Source organism: Podarcis bocagei, assembly GCF_964188305.1.
Source record: "Podarcis bocagei genome assembly, chromosome: 8".
NCBI classification, from domain to species: Eukaryota; Metazoa; Chordata; class Lepidosauria; order Squamata; family Lacertidae; genus Podarcis; species Podarcis bocagei.
The window spans coordinates 46,253,827-46,279,892 of NC_138133.1; the positions used below are offsets into that span (position 1 = coordinate 46,253,827).

The following is a 26,066-nucleotide window of genomic DNA, read 5'->3' on the forward strand; positions in this document are numbered from 1 at the left end:
CGAAGTGTCTAGATGTGGGGATTCCAGAAACCAGAGGTTGGCAATCACACTTCAGTGGTCAAAATGTGAAACTACTAAGAATGAAAGGGTAGGGGGAAGCAGGCAAGAAGTCAAAACAGATTACAAAATAAACTCTAATGTGGCTCTAAAACTGGACTAATTCCAGCTTACCAACTAACAGTATAGTATTTCTAGACAATAGAACAGTATAGTATAGTATTTCTAGACTCGGTGTTACTATGAGTACTGAGGGTGGTCAGCTTCTGGTGGTGTGGAAGATGCAGTAGTGGGGCATATTGAATTTTTCAACTTTCAAATTCCCAAAATGAGTGCTCAAAAGTTGTAACATGTTTTGGGAATTCAAAAGATATTTTGGTTAGATTAAAATAATTCAGTTTTTTAAATGGGTGTGATGACAACTTTTGTTGGCTTCAATATTTCTAGGTCGATACACGTCCTCTTCCGAATTGCAAAGTGTCAGGGACTGGCAGGGCTCCAAAGAACGTGTGACTGAGGAAGGGGACCAGGGACCAGGGGAGTGACTCAGAAGAGGTAACCACTGATTTATGGGGTCTGACTGCCTGCAAGGCAGGAGCCAGGAGAGAAGGGCAGGCTGAGACAGGAAGGTATGTCAGATGTAGAGGAAGAGGCTGTTCAGCTGACCTTCCCCTGTCCCTCTTGTCTCCTAGACCCAGGAGGATCTTGAGGTGGGAAGAAAAGTGGCGCCTTACATGCGGGAAAAGTCTCAGGTTGTGGGCATGCAACCCGACTGGGGAGGCTATATAAGCCAGCAGCAGAGTAGGGTCTCCCTGTTTCTGCAACTGCTCCATAGGGCCCAAATCTGTGGACAGATGCCTGGAGACTAGAAGTGTGTGTGTGTGTCCAGAGCACCGTGGTAGCTGCTTGTAAGTGTTTCTCTTGCAAATAAAGAGTTCAGTATTAGACGTGTGCCTTTTTTTTATCTAGGACAGCCCTATGACACAAAGGAAGGCTTGAAAATGGAAGCAGAGCTAGGTGTTCTGTCACAGCAAGAAAGTGTTTTCTGACTGATGCTTTATCTGAGCATTTCTAAAACAATAAAATTTGAATAAAGATGAATCTCAAATAAAGGTTATGCACCCCATCTCCGAAGTCCAAAAGCACTTAGGATTAGGTGACATTTTTAACAAGGAAAGAATAGTACAGTAGTTGAAATGAAACCTGGATTCATTCACTTTGATCACTTTGATATTTCTCTCTCTGTGGGGAGAGAGAGAGTCCACTAGGGGGCAGTAATGCACTTTACTGCTAAGAAGATCATATGACAATGCAAAGTTATTAGTTAAATCTTATCTCTGCATAAATGAGAGTGAGCTAGAAGACTTCCATTCTTTCTCTCCAAGTCTGCTTTCAGGTGGATGACTACTAACACTAATTGATCTTGCAACATAAACTGAGAGCAGAACTGCAATGGACTTCCCATACAATTGGAAATACTGCACCAAGGATCTTAAAAAAAGAAGATAATTTTGCAATAAGCATTTATTAATTTAAGCATGATGTCCATAATTACCCATGGAATGTGAGAAGAAGAAGAGGAAGAAACACGAGTGCTTAATGTTTTGGATCAAAAGTGCAAGACTGAAAGTATTTAATTGGGGGGGGGGGGCAATTAGCTAAAATGGTGGTGGCAATGGTGGAGCTAAGATATTCATAGCACTATGAAGGAAGACTACAGAGCCTGCCAAAATCTGCAGTATTAACATTTTTGTAGCCTGGCAATCACAGGAATGATAACCCACAATACAAAGGTTTCCAAAGGTTTATAAGAGCCAGAACATTTTTATACTGTGGTTGGACTTCTATTATTCTTACCAACAAATTATTTACTAGTGGTGCAATTGACTTCCAACAAGCACACAGAGTGTGAACAAGACTTGGGGGGGGGGGGGCTCGTTTAATTTCACTGCACAGGTGGTGTAGTGACAATAAAGGTTTGTTATTATTATTCAGTACTGGTGCTGCAAGCACAGAGAATGCAGAGCTCTTAATGGTTTCATTAACTGGTGTCTCCTCATATCTTCAGATTTTGTTGACCAATTACAGGAATGAATTTGTGGCTCCCTTAGTTATTTCTGATATTTTTGTATTATTACGTTTGTTGTTTTGTTTCTGTTTCTGTTTCTGTTTTATGTATGATGGAAGAAAATTAATTTATAACAATAAAATGGTGGTGACCATTCGGATTGTTTTACTTTACCATATAGGACCATAGAAATATAATACTCTTTATATAAATCGAAACTGCGATATAAATCGAAACTGCGGGAAAAAACTTTTTGTTATATAATCCAAAACCGAGGTGGAGGGAAGTCAATTATTTGTATGATGCCTTTTGTTGTTTGTTTTCTTTTTTGTTGTGTCTTTGTTTTTTGTTGTTTGTGTTTGATTGGTTAATGGAAATTAATAAAGATAATTTTTTTTAAAAAAGAAATATAATACTCTTTCATTTAAGCAGTTTTTCACTAATATTTTAAAAGGGTTATCACTCCAAAAGCTTTTAAGTGCTAAATGCAGATAAAATGTATATGTAACTGAGCTATAAAATGGTGCCCCATGTAAAGCTTATGTAGTGAAAGTGTGCTGAATTGCAATATATTCACATGTCCAATACATCACTGCCCACATCAAAACCAGGCCTCCATTGCAAAAGGAAATTGCTGATGTGTTACTCTTCCATTCAGATGCTGTTCCTGTCTATTCCAGTATTCTCCATTTGAAAACGATTTGGAATTTATTATGGTATCTGTTGACTGGGGCTTTGCCTCCTAGTACCATTGGGTGTCACTGTTGCCACTGGTTCTGGGAAACTGGGAACATTTAAATATTCCCAGGGCACAGATGACAAGAATGAGATTATAAAAAAGAAAGAAAAAGACAACAATTTACTGGAGTTGGAATTAGTAGGACTAGTTACATTTTTTAAAGAAAATTACAAGTGTCAAGGCTCTTCATTCCACGAAATTCTTCTGTCACTTCCTTCCATTCACGGGACTTGAAATAGTCTGCCATGCATATTAGGTTATTTTCATAGGCTGTGTGTTAGCATTGATGATGATGATCATGATGGTGATTAAAACGAGAGGCCTTTCTCCTTCAGAAAGCCCTGTGAAATTGTCTCTATTTGCGGACCTAAGTGCTGAAGGTCATTCTGGCTCAAAGGACCCAGCCCTCTCAGGCTATTCACCTTTTACCAAAGCCAGACTTCTTCGGAAGAAAATAGCCTTTAAAGCTGGTGCCACAAAAATGTATATACACACTTGACAACCCCCACCTTTTAGCCACCCATAACCGCGCACACAGAACAGCCACAGAAGCTTTGAACTGTTTATATGATATACATCGCACAACGGGGCCTGCACTTTCCAGAGCGGCCTCTTTTACACAGGTCATTGCTAAGGCTCAAGTTGGCTCTGTGTGTGTTATTGTGAAGATGACATTTTAAACAGACCTTATCACTGTGTGTTCAATCAAGGTTTATGAGGACCGATAAAGTTGCTTTTGTATGTTTATTAAAACACTCTTCCATGGTAGGGAAAATAATATCATTAATACACGCTACTTTCTACCCATCTCTTGCTGGTCATGAGGAAATAAAAATGAGATGTTTTGTTTATCTAATTAACTGCTTCAGCTCAATTGACAAGCATAATTATCTTTAATATCACAGCCTATCATAACGGCTTACTTAACAATCCAGTGACAGGTTTCATATGGCAGTAAAATTATGTTTGTTTTCTCCAAACGATGAAGGGTAATAACACTGATATTAGTTGGGAGGGTTTCACAAATGTTTTTCTGTGCTGGTTCTGTGTGCTGTAATTCACCCAACTGATTGGAAGTTCCCTCCTTCCCGTAAAAAAAACTCCCGAACAACCAAGTATCTTTTCAATCTATTATTTTAATAGTTTACTTATGCAAAGCCAGACCATTGGTCTAACTCTATCAGATTCTAACTGGTATTTTCTACACTGACTCCCAGCTTCAGATAAGGAGGTTTTCCCTGCTTCATGTGGAGGTTCCTGTGCTATTGCTTCCATCCAATCGTCGGGGAGGGCTATCGCTCACTGGCAGAGCAAATGTGTTGTATGCAAAATGTCCTGGATTCAATCCTTGGCTTCTTCAGGTAGGGCTGGGGGGGGGGGGAATTCTGTATTGAGAGTCACTGCCAGATGGAGGCCAATAGTCCACTTTTTGCATATGACAGCTTCTTGCATTCCATATTACTCTTGTCTTGCATTGCATTGCTGTTCTTTGAGGGATTGATCAAACACTGATTTTAACCTTGAAAACCTTTGGGGTCCAGGTCACATCTGAGGCTCTGATCATGGTCCTGCCCATACATGAAATCTGATGGGCAAGTATGGTACCTATGACAACTTTTCGGTGGTGGTAGTATGGTTTTCAAATTCCTTTCTCTCAGCGGATACACCAAACTCCTCCTCTTTTGACATCTAGACATTTTGGTTCTTGAGTTTTTAGCGCTTGCTATGTCTGGCTTTTTAATCTGGTGTTTCTGATTTTCTTTTATCTGCTGCTGTTTTATAGCTTCTTTTGTTACTTTTAATGTCATGTTTTTACTTTGTGTAACTTACACAAGGTTAAAAGCAATCACTCAATATTTGTGTTCTATGCACTATTTTTTAATATATAGACTTGCACCATTGCAAATCTGAATCAGCTCTAAAATTGACTGATATATTATTTGTTTTAAAATGTTTTTATACCCAGTGCTTTTTTCTGGGGGTACGCAGGGGCATGCATACCCTTAAACATTTTGTGAATCTAACAGGAGAAGAAACTAATTTTTTAAAAAAGTTTCTTCTCTAGCACGCTGAATCATCAGTTCCATTGTTACCCCGATGTCCATTTACTATATTTATTTCCCCCAATTTGAACTATAAAATGGTGATTTTCTTGAGTCAAAATGAGAATACCCCTAAACATATTTTATTTTAAAAAAACACTGTTTATACCACTTTGTATATAACAATCACAATGTGGTATACATGACAGTGTAAAAATCACAATACAATGATACAATCCTTACCATCTATGGAGAATAATTTTCCATGCTGGCCACATGACCCGGAAGCTGTACGCCGGCTCCCTCGGCCAGTAAAGCGAGATGAGTGCTGCAACCCCAGAGTCATCCGCCACTGGACCTAATGGTCAGGGGTCCCTTTACCTTTACAATAACTCCAGATTTGATCCAAGAAGCCTTAGTCCAGAATTACAAATCAGCAGCAAGATATTATTCCTGCTTTTGAAACAATTCATCTAGGTGAGTCAATGTCTGCTTTGCATGCGTTTGGAGAGTAATTCAACTGTTTTGACGAAAAGTGTGAATTCTTAATCTGTAGGAAATGGTTTTCAGTTGTTTGACTTGCATGTGACTATATAGTTTGAGTATAATACTGTATATGTTATCAGTGCTTGCACACTAATGGTGCTTATTATCTTGTATTACATTATGATTACATTACAGAAAGCTGTGTATTGCTTCCAGTGTCTCTCTCCATGTTTACAAAAGTAAACATTTATATAAGTAGACTTCGTTATTAATTCTGCTATATTATATTATATCTAGGGGAGCGTTATTGTATGGTTCTTCAGAGGCCAAGGAAAGCCAGATAAAATGGTTTTATTAAAATTATTTTAGTAGCAGCACATATATAGTATGAGGTCTACCAGGAATCATTCACAGCAAGTTAGCTTTTAGAGGGAGTGTGAGTCCTGACTGACACAAGAGTTTGGATCTGTTCCAGATTATGCAGTGTTAGAACTACTAGAAAAATATGGAGTGGACTTCTAAACATTGCAGCTGCCAGAATCAAAATTGCAGAACGCTACATCTCCAAATGTTGCAGGAGGTAAGATAGCAATGTCTACTGCCTGCCTTCTTTCTCACTGGCTCTCTGTGTGGCATACTTGGAGCCCTAATCAATTCCAGTATGCTGGGGAGAGGGGGAACAGAACCAAAGAGGAAATGGGCAGGAGAAGTCACAGTTGCTTTATTTTTGGTTGCTGGAAGAGATTATGTTCTCCAACTTGGATCCTGGCAGTCCAAATGGCAGCTTCTCGTGCTTGGGTAGAATAGTCCATAACTTGGGAACACAGAAAATATCCTGGCAGGGAGGTGGATATAAATCCATTGGATTATGAACTGGATATAAATCAAAAGCTGGATAAAATAAATACAGTAAGTAATAAATAATCAATAGTCCTCCTCTTGTACTCAAGAAGAAATAAATAGGAAGAACATTTAATAAACTGAGCAGCACTAATTGCATGCCTAGATGAATAAACATCAAGACAATGGACCTTGGCTAATTTGTTTTGCAATTTCCCTTTTTATCATAACCTAAGGAGGCAGCTATAATGACTGCTTTTGGTTAACAATAGGTGCATTATCCATTATGTTTTACTTGTAAAGGGGCATATAAAGGAGTGCAATGGGTTTAGGTTAACTGCCTCTACAGGGGATTAAAAAGGGGGAAAAATCTGTCTTTAATCCTTTCGTTCTCCTAGATGCTCACTTGGCAAAAGATGCATTTCATCAGATGCTGAAAGCCATTCCTAGGTGTCTTGCCAAATATTGGCCATGGTAGAGTTACTAAAAGATGTGTAGTAACAATAAAGCCAGTGTGTCTCCAGTGAGGGTGGTGTGGATGTGTCACTCCCAGGGCTGAGTTCACTCCAGTATTTTAACCTGATTATCTGCTGGAAAAACTAGGGCAGGGGGAGCCTCTGTACTGGGGTGTTGTTAGGGTTTTTTTGGGGGGGTTGTTGTTGCCGTTATTGGCTTTTTTGTATTTTTATTTTTAGATCTTGTGATCTATGTGGAAATTGTTCGACTTGGTTGTGTGTTTTTCAATGTTTTATTTATGACTACTTTTGTTATGTTGTGGTCATGTGTTTTTCATGTTGTAAGCTTCATGTAGCCACACTGAGCCCGGCCTTGGCTGGGGAGGGCGGGGTATAAATAAAAATTATTATTATTATTATTATTATTAAGCTGCCTGGAGCATGGTTTGAACCACAGAAAGTTGGTGTAGAAATAAAATTAGGTGTGCATGTATGTATGTACCACTTGGCAGTGGAGTTTGTCCTTATAGGAGTTCAGTGTTAAATCTTTTTTGGGTGGAAGTCCATTAAAAGTGTGTGTTTTAATGGACTTCCACCCAGAGGAAGAAAATGTCTCCAGCCAGGTGATCACGGTTAACATTAGTTACATGTACTTCTAGTAAACATGAAGGTAGACTCCCCTAGAAATCCATAAAACTGTTCTGCCAAGATGGTACCAGGAAGCCCACCTCGCTTGTCTCTCTGCGTTTTAAAAGGTCGGTCTGGTCCCTATTAACTGCTGATCAGGTAGCAGTTTCATTCTTATAGCTTAGAAGGGTGTTAAGAGATCTGGAAGTGGGTGCTCATGAATTATTACCCCAGACTAGGCTTTATGCTCAACAATCCTCATACAGGTAATGACTGGTGGCGGCTAATTAATTGATCTGTCTCTCACTGCTGCAGACTTTGTTAGCTCAGCAGTCAAATTGCTCTGCATGGAGTGTTTATCAGGGAATCTATGTCTGCAACCTCTCTCCCTGTTTTAAAATAACAGCTAGCAATGGCCTTCCATTCACTTGCAAATTCCTCATTAGGTCTTTAGTTAGAAGTGTGGAGTAAAAACCCCTCCCCCAATCCCCATCCCTCCCACTCTGAGAACAGTGAATTAATTACAATAATATTATTAATTACATTATCTATCCTGGCATGGCAAGCAGTGTTTTAAAACACAATTTGTTGCACATGGATTGGGACCAGATGGCTTCAAAAAGCGCTGAAGAAAAAAAAAAGGTTTGGCTCAAAATGCCCCATTTGCGGCAAAGATATGGTACCTCTCTTGCTATTTCTACCCAGATGTGTCAATTTTTAAAATAAACTTCAGGAGTCGTCCCTGCCCCCAGCTCTATTTGCTTGTACAGTAATGGCATTTGCTCTCTGATGCTTCTTGTTACTTGTGGACCACTCCAGCTTTCCATGAAGACAGTGGAACATCCTATAATTACTTGGGAAGGAGGCATCTCTATCTTGTGATTTTGTTGATGGCTGTACTTGACTGGTGTTTTGATGAACACAAGGAACAGATTGTTTTCACTAAGCTGTGATTGGGGGGGGGCTCACTGCAAAAGAACAAAACCAAAACAAAACTGAGAGACTTAAGACAGAACTACAGAAGTTTTCTTTATCAGAGTAGTTATTCCTCATAAAATATCAGTAGCAGTAGCATTCTTTAGCAACCAAAAGTGCATTGTACCAGCCTTATGGTTCTGCATGTGAGGACGAGTACATGTGGCCCTTGGAAAGGTACATACAGAAATAATAATTAGGAGGAGTATTGTTTTTGTTTGTAATTATGGTATGCACCAACAACAACTGCCAAATTAGTATATCCAGTGTGTAACCAGTATGGAGCTCTGCAATTTATCGTACTGGTAGGAAGAGCTATCCTTTGCAATAGTAATGTGATTTTTCTGTCAGCTGAGCTTGGTGTGTTCTTTCCATATCATCTTCCAAAATAAGATTTGCCTATTCTCGTTTGAAAATGAGATCCTTCCCCCCCTCACCTCCCTTTGGGGAAGGGCTGGAGCTAAGTGGTAGAGCAAGGTCTTTGCATGCAGAGGGTCCTTGGCTCAATCCTCTGTTGTTGTTGTTGTTGTTGTTGTTGTTTAGTCGTTTAGTCGTTTAGTCGTGTCCGACTCTTTGTGACCCCATGGCCCAGAGCACGCCAGGCACTCCTGTCTTCCACTGCCTCCTGCAGTTTGGTCAAACTCATGCAGGTAGCTTCGAGAACACTGTCCAACCATCTCATCCTCTGTCGTCCCCTTCTCCTTGTGCCCTCCATCTTTCCGAACATCAGGTTCTTTTCCAGGGAGTCTTCTCTTCTCATGAGGTGGCCAAAGTATTGGAGCCTCAGGTTCAGGATCTGTCCTTCCAGTGAGAACTCAGGGCTGATTTCCTTAAGAATGGATAGGTTTGATCTTCTTGCAGTCCGTGGGACTCTCAAGAGTCTCCTCCAGCACCATAATTCAAAAGCATCAATTCTTTGGCGATCAGCCTTCTTTATGGTCCAGCTCTCACTTCCATACATCACTACTGGGAAAACCATGGCTTTAACTATACAGTGTAAAGGCTAGGAGAGACTTTTGCCTGAAACCCTGGAAAGTCACTGCCAGTCACTGTAGAAGGAGCTAGACTGACCAAAGGTCAGACTTAATATAAAGCAGCAGCTTCCTATGTTCCTTTCATATACTGTGCAATTGATGAGTTTGAAAGAGACAGAAAGGTAGCTTTAAAAAACAGGTGCTTAGATGTAAGCATGTAGAATGCCAGTGAAGAGAGGTGTGCAAAAAACCCGAAATATCTAAAGCTGTGAGGAACAGTGCAATCTTTCTATGGGAGCACGCAAAGCCAAAAGCACTAGATGCAGATACAGCATAAGCAATGCTAAGCAAGCCTCACTAAGAGAGAAGCAGATGACTCTGCCTTAGTCATATTTCTTGCAAGGGCAGTGAGCAAAAATGCACATCCTTGGAAGCCTAAGGCGGTATGTTTGGGATTTCCTCCCTCTTCCACTGCTGTAGGAAACAATACTTTACATGAGAGCAGAATAGTCATTTAGATTCTACTTAAAATCATGGCTAGGTGCTCTTGGATATTTTCCAAGTAACTGATTGGCGCAGTTCCCCATCTGTCTATTATTTACAAAATCTAAGGACCCCCTTTGCATAAAAGAGATGACTTTGGAAGGAGGAGGGAGGGAGGGTAATAGCCAAACCCAGTGAAGCTGAAATCAACCATGAGGTTCTAACCCAGGGAACGCCCAGGACTGAAGAGGAAGGAAGAGGGTTTCCTGGGAAAGAAAGAACTTTATTGACCTTTAAAAACTAACCTAAACAGCCAGAGTTGGCTCTATTGTCTGAGGGAAGCTTAATCCAATGGAAGCTGAGAGGGGGAAATGAAATAAATATCAGAGAACTATAATACAAACAACAAACACCACCCTCACCCAGTGTTGTAGTTTGTCCCCTGCTGAGAACAGACCCCCTATTGTGGAAGGCACATCAGAGACACAGCTTGTACCCAAAAGCTTAAAGCTGGAATACAGTTGATCCCAATAAATTCACATTCTACCTGTAGCAATGCATCCCTATTTGTTGGTTCCCTAGATAATTACTAGTAACTTCCTTAAATTATTATGTTCCTTTCACTTTTAAAAAAACCCCCAGCTGTGATGTTCATTAGTGTGTGTGTGTGTTGTGTGCATACATTTTTTAAAAATTACCCCTTTGAGGTATAAAATGAGGGAACAATTTGAAACTCAATGCGAGAGATCTCAAAGGAACAAAGCAGCACAAATAGTGGGTTATTCATATATGGTGGGCTATTGATTTTTGTAAATGTTACATGCCTATACAGTGTTTCAAGGAGCATTTGTTTTAAGTATCTTACAGTAATTATTCAGGTTTGCACAAGCATTTATCCTCTTCCCTCCTTCTCTTATTTGATATAACTGGGACAATATAGGACATGAACAGGCCTGGTTCCTCAGCCTGAGCAGTTCTTCACTCAAGAAGCCAATACATACCTTTTTCAACATCATCTTCGTTGGATTGGTCATGTTGTTTGGATTCCTGATTATTGTCTTCCAAAGCAACTACTCTATTCCCAATTTAAGAACGGAAAGTGAAATGCCAGTGGACAACAAAAGAAGCTTAAATATGCTCTCAAGGCAAATCTTTAAAAATTGCAGTATAAGCATGAACAATTGGGAAACACTGGTCTGTGAGCGCTCCAATTGGAGAATAGTCTCTACCAAAAGGTGTCATGGACTTTAAGAAGCACGAACTCAGGATGAAAGGGAGAAAGATGCTAAAAGGAAGGGACATTTGGCAAATCCTCACCATGATCACCTCCTGCCCAGAAACCTATGTCCCCACTGTGGAAGGATGTGTGGATCCAGAACTGGCCTCCATAGTCACAGACACACTGTTAAGACCGTATTCATGGAAGACAATCTTACTTGGCTAAGAGTGACCGCCAAAGAAGACATACCTTTTTGTCTGCTTCAGAACTTACATTGGCTTGTCTTTTGACAACTTTGCTACAGCCCTTTTAGTTTTTGTCTGCTGGCTGTAGAACCTCACTTCTGGCCCATGCTGCTTGCCTCTGGCTCTTCGGCTTCTTAGTTGCTACTTTCAGATGACCTGTGCCAGCCTTGGACCACAGCATTTTCTTCTGACCCTGCTGGGCTCTGACACTGTCCACTAGCAAATGTGTATTTGTTTGCACATCTGCACTACACACATAAAACCTGTGCACACGTAGGCTGTTACACATGGTTAGATGTTTTGCAGGGTCTCTGACTGTGCCTGGAGCCCAATTCATAGTTTGCACACATGTAGGCAAGCTGCAGATATGTAAATTTTCACTCCTGAGATGGGATGTGTGGCTTGCTGCTGTGATCCTACTCCCCACTCCCTGCAGACATGAAGACCCAGGCTTATACAGTGGAACCTTGGGTTAAGAACTTAATTCATTCTGGAGGTCTGTTCTTAACCTGAAACTGTTCTTAACCTGAAGCACCACTTTAGCTAATGGGGCCTCCCGCTGCTGCCGCGCTGCTGCCGTGCTGCTGCCGCGCAATTTCTGTTCTCATCCTGAAGCAAAGTTCTTAATCCAAGGTACTATTTCTGGGTTAGCGGAGTCTGTAACCTGAAGCGTATGTAACCTGAAGTGTATGTAACCCGAGGTACCACTGTATCTGACTTTTGCACCCAGCTGTCAACATTTCCCCTTTTTTTAAGGGAAATTCCCCTATTACGAATAAGATTCCTCGCAAGAAAAGGGAAAAGTTGACAGCTATGCTTTTGCATGTCTTTTACATAATTTTACATCTTTTACATTACTTGATTAGGAAATCTGTATTAAGTCATCCTGAGAACTCCTGTCTAGACTGTATAACACTGAGGAGGTGGCCTTTTCAGTAGTGGTGCCCTGGCTATAGAATATCCTCCCCCCCCCCCCACAAGTCTGGTTCACGCCAACACTTTTATTATTTGGCTGACAGGTCAAGACTTTTTTTAATTCCTTGAGTGATTGGTGGCTGCTATGTTTCTTCTGATTTTATACTGCTTTTTGTTTATCACTGCTGTTAGAACGGTTTTGTTTTGATTTTTTTTTTAAAAAAATAATTATGAGAAATGTTTATTTTATCACTTTTTTTTAAAAAAAAAGTAAGACTGGCATGTACATACAGTATTTCAAATAAATAGCCCTGCTGGATTAAAAGCAAAATGCCAGTGACTTAATTGGGATGATAGCTTTCCTTAGTCACTCTGTGCTGGGGCTCCTGCTCTTTAAGACTCTATTGTTCAACAACAGATTGTGCTAAGAATAATATTTACTTGTGCTGAGCTAAGTGTTCACATTGCTCACTAACCTCACTTGTTTTTCTAAGCAAACTCATTCGTTCACATGACCCTCTTAGTACACCAAGCTTTGAAACTGTTGAAAACCAGTCTTCTGATAATGCTTACATTACTCCTGGTTTTACCATTCTTCTTCTTCTTCTTTGGCGATCACTCATAGCCGAGTAAGATTGTCTTCCATAAACACGGTTTTAACAATGAGTCCATAAGTGACTGTGGAGGCCAATTCTGGATCCACACGTCCTTCCACAATGGGGACATTGGTTTCCGGGTGGGAGTTGATCACAGTGTGGATTTGCCAGGCATGCCTTCATCTTAGCACATTTCTCCCTTTCGTCCTGAGTTCGAGTGTCTTCAAAGCCCATGACACGTTTGGTAAAGGCTGTTCTCCAACTGGAGCGCTTGCAGGCCAGTGTTTCCCAGTTGTCAGTGTTTATACTACATTTTTTTAGATTTGCCTTGAGACAGTCTTTAAACCTCTTTTGTTGACCACCAGCACTATGCTTTCCATTTTTAAGTTCGGAATAGAATAGTTGCTTTGGAAGATGATCATCAGGCATCTGCACAACATGACCAATCTAACGAAGTTGATGTTGAAGAATCATTGCTTCAACACTGGTGATCTTTGCTTTTTCCAGTACATTGGCATTAGTTTGCCTGTCTTCCCAAGTGATGTGTAAAATTTTTCGGAAACACCGTTGATGGAATCTTTCAAGGAGTTGGAGATGGCGTTTATAAGTAGTCCATGTTTCACAAGCATATAGTAAGGTTGGTAGTACAATAGCTTTGTAAAGAAGCATTTTGGTTTCCCTGGGAATGTCCCGGTCCTCAAACACTCTGCACTTCAATTGGGAGAAAGCTGCACTCACAGAGCTCAGGCGATGCTGGATTTCGGCATCAATGTTGGCCTTTGTGGAAAGATAACTGCCTAGGTAGAAGAAGTGATCAACATTTTCCAATGTTACACTATTAAGTTGGATTTGTGGTACTGCAGAGGGGTTATTTTGTACTTGTTGCAGCACTTTGGTTTTTTGGATGTTGAGTGGTACGCCAAGCTTTTCGTAAGCTTCTGCAAAGATATTTAGGATGGTTTGGAGGTCATCCTCTGAGTGTGCGCACACTATGTTGTCATCAGCATACTGAAGCTCTATGATGGAAGTTACGGTAACCTTACTTTTTGCTTTCAGCAAGCTGAGATTGAAGAGCTTTCCATCTGTTCGATATATGATTTCTACTCCGGTGGGGAGTTTCCCTTCGACAAAGTGTAGGATCATGGCAATGAAAATAATGAATACCTTTACCATTGTAACATACTAGATCTCTCTGTTTATTTATTTATTTATTTTTTAATTTTTCATTAAGACCTACGGACAAGTTGCAAAGCAGGAAGGGGTCTTTCAAGTTCACCAGAAGAAGAAGAAGAAGAAGAAGAGTTTGGATTTGATATCCCGCCTTTCACTCCCTTTTTAAGGAGTCTCAAAGCGGCTAACATTCTCCTTTCCCTTCCTCCCCCACAACAAACACTCTGTGAGGTGAGTGGGGCTGAGAGACTTCAAAGAAGTGTGACTGGCCCAAGGTCACCCAGCAGCTGCATGTGGAGGAGCGGAGACGCGAACCCGGTTCCCCAGATAACGAGACTACCGCTCTTAACCACTACACCATACTGGCTCTCAGAACTCTTCTTTAGAATCCTGGTAAACTTGAAAGCTTGCTCACACCTTTTGCTTAGCTGGTCCTAATAAAGGTATTGTGCAGTTTGGTTCCGCCCCCTCCCCCCCATGGACCAATTTTGCTGCCTCCTTTTTTTATTGTACCGTTTTCAGAAAACACGGCTTGGTGATCCAATAAGTGTACTTGTGGTAAAAATTTTACATGAGCACCATGTCACAGATTCAACTGGAATGCAGTGGCAAGACAGATCGTAGTCTGGATGCATCTAAAGTAATTCCAATGGCCCACCCAATTTAATTGTGCACAGCCAGTTCTCTTGTGCAAGGTGAGAGAAAGGAACAGGCTGCTGCATCTCTCTGATCTTTCTCTCATCTTTCTTCCCCACCAAGATCACTTCCAGTGTTAGGGAAGCACTATCTCTGAGCTGTGAAGCACTGAAATTAGTGCTTCATTTCAACTAAAAGATTATTGATTTACATATTATTATTATCATCACTTCTAACTTACATATCTCTGATAACTCTGATGTGTATGCCCATCCTCCTCACCACAGTCATCCAAGGGCCATTGAACTGAGTGGATATGGTAGGGCAAATGGGAATGTACATATTGAGACTTTATTATGTCCAGCTAGTTAACCATGGCTAGAGCTGGATCCGGGCCCATGTAAGAATCTCAAAAGCTGGTATTGATGGTGGAGGGCTTTTGGCTGCCCCATGTTCACCTCAAAGAACAATAGTTATAATATTCTTTCAGCTGGGAATGGCAGCATTTTTCTTTACTATTTTTTTTCATATTTCCCCTACCTTTTATCCTAGTATCTTAGGGGTATGCAAAGGCTTCCCTTCCCCCGCTTGCCCATTTGGTCTTCACAACAACACTGTAAGTAAGGCTGAGAGATGGTGAAAGGCCAAAGATCACCCAATGAGCTTCTTTATCTTTATCCCAGGGTGGGCAGACTTCAGACTTGCAGGTTTTACCCCAAGATCCATTAACTGAAGCCAGGTGCAAAATAGTGTCGGGGGGGAGGGGCATAGAATTAAAGAACGTGGTATATCTGAGCACATGATCAGTTCAGGAATTTGTTTTCAGCTCCAGAACTGAGTTTCTAATCTTGTCACACGAAAAGTTTCAGCGATATAGCATGCATGCCTATGACATAAGTCACTCAAAACCCTATCACTCAAAATCCTAATCATTTTCATCCTCCCAAATCAATCATAATAATCAATGATAATGCTAAAAAGTGGGGGTAAACAACCGATCGCTGCATAAATAGCTGGCTCTTCTTCCTCTCCCAAAGTCCTCCTTTTTCGTTCCTCAGGTTTTTGTCACCATCTGTATGTGGTTAGCTGGAGAATGTCTATTTTATCATTTAGTTACCTTTTTGAATTGTAAGGGCCTGTTGTTTGATGTGCCTTCACTTTAATGTAAAGCACACCATTACTAGGTTAATGATCATGAGCTGTCATCGCAGTCACTTTGAAAACGTGGCAGTGATGAATGGAGCCAGCAGCTCTGAGGGAGGTTGATCACTGAATGCACAGTGAAGTTTATTTAAGCTGGGCTTGATAATGGGCCTGTATTTGAGATGGGGTGTTTCTAGTCACTCTTGGAAGAGGAGACATTCCCTGGCATGACATATCCCCCCTCCCCTGCCCCCACCGCCCACTTTCTCTCACACAAACGTTTGGAAAAGATTGGTCTGTATTCTGAAATCTGTTATTCTAATTGGCTGGCCCAGAGTAGTACAGTTGTGCGTTTTAAAGAAGGGTGTTCTCAGGCATATTAGAGGTAATGTGTAGCCCTCCCTTGGTACTACAGTCACAGAACTCCCCATACATATATATTGTTTGATATCAACAGGATTCACAAACCACTTAGCCTCAATGAAATTGTTACATGTGGAACAATGACCAAATCTGAAGTTACCTCTAATGGGCTTTACTATATTCATAGGTAAATTTGCACATTATCATTCCAGCTGTTCTCTGGTGGATCATGCACCCACTTGGAAGAAAGGCAATTTGTTTCTTTCCTCTCGCACAGCTCAATACCAATGTAATGTTATGAACATACATGGGCTTAGCCTGGATTTATGTTGGGGTGGAAGTAGCACACCTACCTGCCTTCATTCTCTGTTTGGCTCAGGCTAGCAGATCTAGCAGACAAGGGACGCGGGTGGCGCTGTGGGTTAAACCACAGAGCCTAGGACTTGCTGATCAGAAGGTCGGCGGTTTGAATTCCCGCGACGGGGTGAGCTCCTGTTGCTTGGTCCCTGCTCCTGCTAACCTAGCAGTTCGAAAGCACGTCAAAGTGCAAGTAGATAAATAGGTACTGCTCCGGCGGGAAGGTAAACGGCGTTTCCGTGTGCTGTTCTGGTTCGCCAGAAGCGGCTTAGTCATGCTGGCCACGTGACCCGGAAGCTGTCTGCGGACAAAAGCTGGTTACCTTGGCCTATAGAGCGAGATGAGCACGCAACCCCAGAGTCGGTCATGAGTGGACCTAATGGTCAGGGGTCCCTTTACCTTTTAGCAGATCTGGAATGAAACGACTCAACAGCAGTTGTTTTAAATTACTGGTACTTTCTTTAGACTCCAAGTGCTCAGAAAAATCTGACAAAATGTTTCTACAATTTCTACATTTATTTAAGTATTTTTATTTATTTACTTGATTTGGGTGGGGCAGCTCCCCCCCCCCCGGCCTATGCAGGGCTATGTCCCTAGCTATGTCCTTGTGAACATAAGACATGTTTTTCTTTTCTTTATTTAAATATTAACTATTACCACAAAGCCATTTTCGTACAGGAAGTTCTGTTTATACCAGGGATGGGGAGCCATTTTCAGCCCAATGGCCACATATCCTTCTGTGGGACATGTGTCAGAGGTGGACAGTGCCAGAAGCAAAAGTAGGAGGAGCAGCAAATACAGTTTTTACCTTGGTGCAGTTGGCTAGTTTGTACGCACACTCGCACAGCCCTCTCCCTCCTCCAACCAGACAACCAAGAAGCATTATCATAGCTCAAGGACACATTCCAGCCAGGCAAAAACTCTCGGGGTGTGAAGTAGGGCTTGTGAGAGGGAAGACTGGGGAACAGGGTGAAAGGCCTCTGCGGAAGGCCTGATAGAGATGCGTGGAGGCTTAGGTCCCTGGGGCCCTGGGTGCCCAAGCACCCACAAAATTCCCAGTGAAGAGGCCAGGCACTCACAAATTTTGGTGCCACGGCCATTCACGCTGCATGGCACCCATGGCTCTGGGCACCCACAGTCACGGAGCCATATGGCCCATTGGTCTCAGGTTCTCTGTCCCTGGTTTATATGTTTAAATTGCTTAATGAGACTCATCCTATGTATCCTCACAGGAAGAAAATATGCAAATGAACATTCATTTATCTAGCACCCATTCATTTTGTTTTTATGTACAGTGGTACCCCGATATTCGAACATAATCCGTTCCGGAAGGCCGTTCGAATTCTGTAACGTTCGAAAACTGAAAATTCAATAGCCGATGGCTAGGCCTCAGGATCTTGCACTCAGCGGAAGCCGCGTGGCATGTTCAACTTCTGAGGAATGTTCAAAAACTGAAGCATTTACTTCCGGGTTTACAGCGTTCAAAAACTGAAATATTCATCGGTGGAGATGTTCTAAAACCGAGGTACCACTGTATATAAAAACAAAATGAATGGGTGCTAGATAAATGAATGTTCATTCTTGGTCCAATTTTTTTGAGGGGAAGGCTGGAGAAATACGTGGGTTTTTTAAAAAAAAGTTTGAAAAACGGCAAACAGTTAAAGAGACATCACATGACCTCTTTATTGGGCGACCATCTTCTGTTGATATAAGAGCATCACTTCAACTGTGGTATTCACTTAGCATGTCAGGAAGCCAGGCACTGCCACCGAGTTTTGTGTAGAGGATGCATGTTTAATTTATAGAGTGAGAGAGAAAGAGACTGCTAATCAGAGGCAGAGAGATAACAGTATGGCAGTGAGGGGGGGGGGTATAAGCTGGAAGGCCTTTGGGGTCTTTCGCTGTCTGTGGAAACTTTGTGTCACCGCCAGTCCGCTTGAATCTCAAGGATGGGAGTAGAAACTAAAAATTGCTTTTGTCGTTCAGCTGGCAGCAGGCACTTAAGTTGTGACCGGCAAGTGGTTGCAGTGGGACTTGGGAGTTTACAGACTGGGAATGCTGATGCTTTAGGGTTCAGAGCACCAAGGAACCAAGATAAACAAATTGGCCGGTGAGAGTGACTTGTGTTAGGTCAGCCTAAGGGTCACTAAAAGGTCAAGCTGCCTCAGATCTGGATATTTTGGTTGTCTGTTTACCCACCGGGCAAAGGCAAGAGATGCTGTGAAAAACTCTGATCCTCAGATTCATGGTTGTAGAAGTAGTCTGGTGGGGGGGGGGAGATAAAATAATCTTGGAGAGATCTTGTTGTCAGCAAGCGCAAAAAGGCCCATAGTCCATTAGAGGCTCTTACAGCATGAACTATGATAGGCAAGTGCCTCTTTTATCATGTGTAGTGAGAAAGCAGAAGGTTTAGGTACCCACAGCTTAAAGATACTATTAAAACAGGACTTGAAACACACACAAACATTTTGACAGGAAAAGTGCTAAATGTGAGCAGAGCAACATCATCTACTCATTTGCTGGAATATCCCAAAATTATGGTTGAAATAAATCAAGCACTTCAAAGGAATAATATCCAAGTGTCATTGTAATTTGGAATGGTGCAAAGGTCTGGCGCAAACGATCCGAATGAAGAGTGGCTACATCTTTTAATGTGCATTTTTGTTCACTTGATTAAGATGACATGCTAAAGTAGGAATGTGATGATATGTCAACAGAATGTATAAAATAAACTATGAATAAAATATAAAAATGATTAATAGAAGTTATAACTTGCATTATTGTTGTTGTTGTTGTTTAGTCGTTTAGTCGTGTCCGACTCTTCATGACCCCGTGGACCAGAACATGCCAGGCACTCCTGTCTTCCACTGCCTCCCGCAGTTTGGTCAAACTCATGCTGGTAGCTTCGAGAACACTATCCAACCATCTCGTCCTCTGTCGTCCCCTTCTCCTTGTGCCCTCCATCTTTCCCAACATCAGGGTCATTTCCAGGGAGTCTTCTCTTCTCATGAGGTGGCCAAAGTATTGGAGCCTCAGCTTCACGATATGTCCTTCCACGGAGCACTCAGGGCTGATTTCCTTCAGAATGGATAGGTTTGATCTTCTTGCAGTCCATGGGACTCTCAAGAGTCTCCTCCAGCACCATAATTCAAAAGCATCAATTCTTTGGCGATCAGCCTTCTTTATGGTCCAGCTCTCACTTCCATACATCACTACTGGGAAAATTTGTATTATAACTCATATCAAAGGTGCATTTCTGGGTACGTTACTGGTTTGGTCGCACTGAGTGCGAAGCCTTGGGGGTGCCACAACTATGATGCAGAATGGTGCGCAAGAGGTGGGGCGCCACCGAATTTTGGAGTCAGACAAGGCACCGCGGACATTTGAGACTCCAAGGTCTGTCACTGCTCATATATTGGATCTTCTGGACATTCCAAGTTCATTTGTCTAGTCAATGCAGGCATAGAATATATATATTAGTTTAAAGCAGTTATATACCACTTAATATTTCACACAATATGCTATCAAAGCATGCAAACAAAAACCAGCTGGAACAGCAATAGACAAACAAATTAAAGAAAATAAAATGGAAATTCAAACATGCAAAATGTGGTCCAATCTTTTGGGTCAGAGAAAGTCCTGTTAAGGGTGCTCGGAACTGTAGCTCTTTGAGGGTTGAACTACAGTGTCCAGGATTCTTTGGGGGAAGCCATGTGTTTTCGATGTATTGTGTGTATGCAACATTGGTATACTATCATTCCATAATTTTCTAGCTGAATTTTCCTGGAAGACTCTAGTAAGCCAGTAGAGTTTTTCCTTCTGTGTACCTCAGAGATTAACTCATTTACACAGTCACAGTGCAAGCAGCATAAGGGATCTTTCCCTTAGAGTAGTTTACAAAGTATCTGCAAACATTTAGATATATAAAGTTACAGCTGTCAGTTTTTTTGTCTCCTTAGTGAAACTTTTCTCTGAAAGTTACTTACCAGAGGACAATGTTGACCAGACAAATGAATTCCATAGAAGTTGAAGCCTCCCTCCCACTTCTTTCCGACACCATGAAAAGTGTGATACCATTTATTTAGAGCAACTTGAATATAAATTCCATTGTTTGAAGGCAGAGTTAGGAGAGCCTGGTGGAATCTAGACACATAGAAACAAACACAGTGAAATGCTTTTTTAAAAAAAAGGTTTTGAAAAAATATTAAATTTGCCATAGCTCACCATCACCATCTAGAGTCACAATTGTATAATGCACTTTACAACACACTTGAAATGCAGGTGGCACTGTGGTCTAAACCACATAGCCTAGGGCTTGCAGATCAGAAGGTTGGCGGTTCGAATCCCCGCAATGGGGTGAGCTCCCGCTGTTCGGTCCCAGCTTCTGCCCACCTAGCAGTTCGAAAGCACGTCAAAGTGCAAGTAGATAAACAGGTACCGCTCCGGCGGGAAGGTAAACGGCGTTTCTGTGTGCTGCTCTGGTTCGCCAGAAGCGGCTTAGCCATGCTGGCCACATGACCCAGAAGCTGTCTGTGGACAAACGCTGGCTACCTCGGGCTATAGAGCGAGATGAGCACCGCAACCCCAGAGTCATCTGTGACTGGACCTAACGGTCAGTGGTACCGTTACCTTTACCTAGCTGGGTCCCCTGACTGGAACAGTAGCAAGTTTGACTTCTGGCTCCATCCACAACAGAAGCAGTTGATTTTTTTACTTGTGCTGTGGAGAACTAGCTTTTTTTGTTATTGGTGGTTGTGATATCTCTCTCTCCTGACACTGATGACTGAGAGTTCCTTTTTGTAACACACTTTTCCTCTCACAGAATGATACCTTGTCCCACAAAGACAAAGGAACATGGTCTGCTCAAATAAGCTCTACCTCAGTTTCCAAAAGGTTAGCTGCTATGGCATATGTAGAAGTCAGAAACCATTTACAGTGGTACCTCGGGTTACAAACGCTTCAGGTTACAGACGCTTCAGGTTACAGACTCCGCTAACCCAGAAATAGTACCTTGGGTTAAGAACTTTGCTTCAGGATGAGAACAGAAATTGCGTGGCAGCAGCACGGCAGCAGCGGGAGGCCCCATTAACTAAAGTGGTACCTCAGGTTAAGAACAGTTTCAGGTTAAGAACGGACCTCCAGAACGAATTAAGTTCTTAACCCGAGGTATCACTGTATTGAGGCATTCACACACCAGCTAGGCTGAAGATTGTCCCAAGAAAGTGGAATGAGGCAGTTTCCTATGTTCCTTTGAAAGCAAGAGAGAGACAAGAGATTGAAAGAGGTCAAAATGAGTTTTCTAATACTTTTTAAAAAGGAGATAGTTGTAGGACTTAATCTCTGGAGAAGCGTTCTAATATTTATGGATAACATAAAGGGGGGGGGGGTCCGTAAAAAGCTTATACTTCTGCCTAGTATGATTGTGAACAAAAAGGCCAGTAACAATGTTTTGATTTATGGCTATCAGAAACTGTGGCAGGAAGCTGGCTCCACCACAGTAACCCAAAACTCCACCTTATGTCAACAAGCCATTGAAACAGAAGGCTACAAGGCCTTTGCACGGCCTGGTATTGTACACCCTAAGCAACCCACGTGTTACGTAGAAAGGAAAACACTGTGACGGCTCTTTTCCGATGGCAAGCAGATTAGCCACCCCTCCGCTGTTTCCCCCCTTCACTTCTCTTTCATTTCCACCAATAACACAAAAAGGTTTTGTTATAGCCTTCTGTTCGAGTTTACCTTCTTTTTCTTTCTTTCTTTTTTGCTTCACTGCCGCCTTTCTGAGCTGAGATGTGGGCAGACTTGCTGAATTTTTAATAGTGTGGTTAAGAAAATGTTGACCCTTTTGGAGTTGATGGATGGTTTTATTATTTAAACATAGTTTCTGTCTTCCTTTGTAATTTCAACACTGGGAAATACAAAGGAACTGGCACTAAAAATTAAGTAGGGAATCACAAGTACTGAATTTCAGTAACATGCTGATATGTGCCTTGTTTGGACCAGTATTACTCCTCTGAAACTTTGGTTAGAGAAAACAAGTAGTCTTTCCCCACCTTGCTGCAACTCTTTGGAGGCTGGATCTGCTTTCTCCTCAGCAGCACTCCCCAATGCCACTTCTACAGTGGCCTCTTGGTGAATAGGAGGCACTGCCCGTCTCCTCCCACCCTCGTTCCCAATGTATATATTTATTCCACCCTTGTTCCTAATGTAGATTTTCACTCATCCCTTCTTCCCTGGCAGGGAGGAGATGTCATTTTGTCATTTGCCTCTGGTGCCAAAATGTCTTTGGCCAGCTCTTAATCATGTGCTTCTGATTCAATCAGTAGGCAATATTACAGAACTGAAGTGGAACAGACTCTTTGCTATTGTCACATGAGACATGTCATAAAACACCCTATCAGTTGCAGAACAAGGTTTTAATTTAAAATGAAGCAAAGACATGATTTCCCCCCCCCAAATAATGTTTTGGAAACACTTTTAACACGCTTCCTGTCTTACACTGAATAGAGCAGAACGTCCTATATTTATAAAAAAATGCTGCGTCACTTGATGCTTGGTAACTGTAAGGTCAAAAACCAAGCACAGTTTTAGGTTTTAATACAAAGCAAGAAATCCCCAAATCCCTGCAACGGGGTGAGCTCCTGTTGCTCGGTCCCAGCTCCTGCCAACCTAGCAGTTCAAAAGCACGCCCCAAAAAAGTGAAAGTAGATAAATAGGTACCGCTCTGTGGGAAGGTAAACGGGGTTTCCATGTGCTGCTCTGGTTTTGGCCAGAAGTGGCTTAGTCATGCTGGCCACATGACCCGGAAAAACTGTCTGCGGACAAACGCCAGCTCCCTCGGCCTGTAAAGTGAGATGAGTGTCGCAACCCCAGAGACATCTGTGACTGGACTTAACTGTCAGGGGTCCTTTACCTTTTAAAGAAATATGTGTGTATACATTAACTAAAATTTATCTCCATTTTAATTACAAGAGTGCTAGAAGTTGTGTTGATATCTCAAAAGGAAAAACAGGGACCAAGTCAAACATGGGGGTGCAGTGCCCATGCTGACTGATATCCGTGTGTTTATGACTGTATGTTATGTGTGCTTAATTATGTGTTGGATTGTGGAGAAGGTCATTCTATCAAGTGCTGTAATTTCATGTGTGTGAAGTGTGTCATGCATGTGAAGTGTATCTACAAGGCCAAATGACAGGCCAAATGGTCAATACAGGTATCACTTGGCTTCAGGGTGGTGAGTACCGGCTCCCTACTTTATTGTTGTTCTTGTTGCTTTTAAAAAATCAAACTTTGATGTGAACTGTTGATTTCTTTTGGGAGGAAAACTGCTGAATCAGCTGCTGAAAGCTGCAAAGCAGGTTCAAGGCTACTTGAATATCACTACTTCTCTATCATACTGGGACAGAGCTTTTGGCTTGCATAAGCCAAGATGGTGTAGCAGTTAGGATGTCAAAGAAAGACAGGTTTGAACCCCCATTTGGCCATGAAGTTCATTCTTTCTCAATATAACCTTCATTACAGAATTGTTGTGAGAGCAAAATGGAGGCAGAACTCTGCCTAGACTTCTTGGAGGAAAGATAAGGTGCAAATAAAATAAAAAAATCAGAATATCTTTCTTTCAAAATAGAAGTAGGATGAATTGGATCCTTTTGATCATGTTAATTCTGTAATCTTTAATACTCTTGACCAGCAGATATTGGCCACATGGCTGCCAGCATTCCCAATATCTCTTCAGAGTGAGTAAAATATTGACAGGGGAAATGATGGAGAAATGCTAATATTGCCCCCCACTCACCAGTTCGTCCTATGTATCTATTCTGTCTCTCCCACTGTTTCAATTGGATATGGGTTCACTGGCTGAAACCACAGAGACATGGAATTTGATGCCATTTACTCTGTATCTTTTCACCTGGCCCAAGTCTAAGAGCTCAATTCTTACTCCATATCTCCATCTGTAGCATTTTGATATATCACACTACAGTGGTGCCCCGCAAGACGAACACCTCGCGAGACGAAAAACTCACAAGACGAAAGGTTTTTTCGTTTTCGAGTTGCTTCGCAAGACGAATTTCCCTATGGGCTTGCTTCGCAAGATGAAAACATCTTGCAAGTTTGTTTCCTTTTTCATAAAACCGTTAATACCCAGGGTGCATTGCTGGAAGAGGTGCAGTTGCGACTTGACTTTGAGGAGCAACACATTGCACGCAGTGTGGTGGCCTTTTCTGAGGTTTTTGAGGACTTTGCTGATTTTTGAAGCTTTTCCAAAACTTCTTTTGCAGCTGTTTGGTACCGTATTTTTCGCCCTATAGGACGCACTTTTCCCCCTCCAAAAATGAAGGGGAAATCTGGGTGCGTCCTATGGGGCGAATGCAGGCTTTTGCTGAAGCTTGGAGAGCGAGAGGGGTCGGTGCGCAGAGCGCCGCTCGCGCCAGGCAGACATCCGCAGCGTGGGGAGCCTTGCCAGGAACTCCGGCAAGGCTCCCCACGCTGCAGATAGCAGCCTGCCGCCCGGCGCGAGGGGCGCCCTGAAGCAGAGCGCCCCCCTCGCCAGGCAGACATCCGCAGCGTGGGGAGCCTTGCCGGAGGTCCCGGCAAGGCTCCCCACGCTGCGGATAGCAGCCTGCCACCCGGTGGGCGGGGCGCCCTGAAGCAGAGCGCCCCCCTCGCCAGGCAGACATCCGCAGCGTGGGGAGCCTTGCCGGAGGTCCCGGCAAGGCTCCCCACGCTGCAGATAGCAGCCTGCCGGCCCGGCAGGGGGGGCGCCCTGATACAGAGCGCCCCTCGCGCAGGGCAGACATCGGCCAGCCCCACAAGCTCGGGGGACAGCAGGGAGGCGCAGCGCCGCCATCCCGCTGTTCCTCGACCTGGTTCTGTTTCCCCAACCTGCTTTTGGGGGGGAAATAAAGGGAATTTTTTTCCCTTTTATTCCCCCCCCCAAAAAACTAGGTGCGTCCTATGGGACGGAGCGTCCTATGGGGCGAAAAATACGGTAAGTTAAACTTTTAAAACTTTTTTGGGGGGTTTGGATTTTGGGTTGGGGTGTTTAGAATTCAAGGACTTGGTGTTGGGGAGAGGTTTGCAAGAATCTGGGAGCTTGTGTGGTTTTTTTCTGCATTTTTATGATTTTCTGTGACCATTGGGCCATGTTGGGGTTTTTTTGAAAAAAAGTTCTGGGTTTGAATTTCTGTGTGCTGGGTGGCTGGGGGGACAGTTCAGGAGGGGTTTGCAATCTGGGAGCTTGTGTGGTTTTTTCTGCATTTTTATGGTTTTCTGTGACCATTGGGCCATGTTGTTGTTTTTTTTGAAAAAAAAGTTCTGGGTTTGAATTTCTGTGTGGTGGGTGGATGGGGGAACAGTTGGGGAGGGGTTTGCAACAGTTGGGGAGGGGCTGGGGGAACAGTTGAGGTTTTTGAAGACTTTGGTGATATTTATTTTTTTTTTATAAAAGATTTTTTATTGCGTTTCTTTTCATAGGTTAACAAATTTGTTTACATGGCAACGTACAAGAAACATTTTTTTTTATATATGTATATGAAAAAAAATAAACAAAGAAAAAATATTAAGAAACTTTCCTTAACGTCCTTCAACAGTTCACTTTTGGACCTCCTCACATCCTCTCAGCATTGCATTCATTGTTCTAGCCAGTTCAGCAATTTGTTATCTTGTTTCCCATCTTATTATACCTTTAAGTATATTATGTTACCAATTTCAAAAGTTTGTAATTTAATTTTAAAAC

General features: G+C 42.3%; 1 long non-coding RNA gene across 1 annotated transcript in view; it reads left to right on the forward strand.

Annotated features, from left to right (window-relative positions):
- Positions 1-4,084: 4,084 nt before the first annotated feature.
- Positions 4,085-26,066, forward strand: part of LOC308592629 — an 82,032-nt gene continuing 60,050 nt past the window's right edge. Inside the window, exon 1 of the long non-coding RNA XR_014010587.1 lies at positions 4,085-4,165. This is a non-coding gene — a long non-coding RNA (uncharacterized lncRNA). The remainder of the gene's footprint in view (positions 4,166-26,066) is intronic.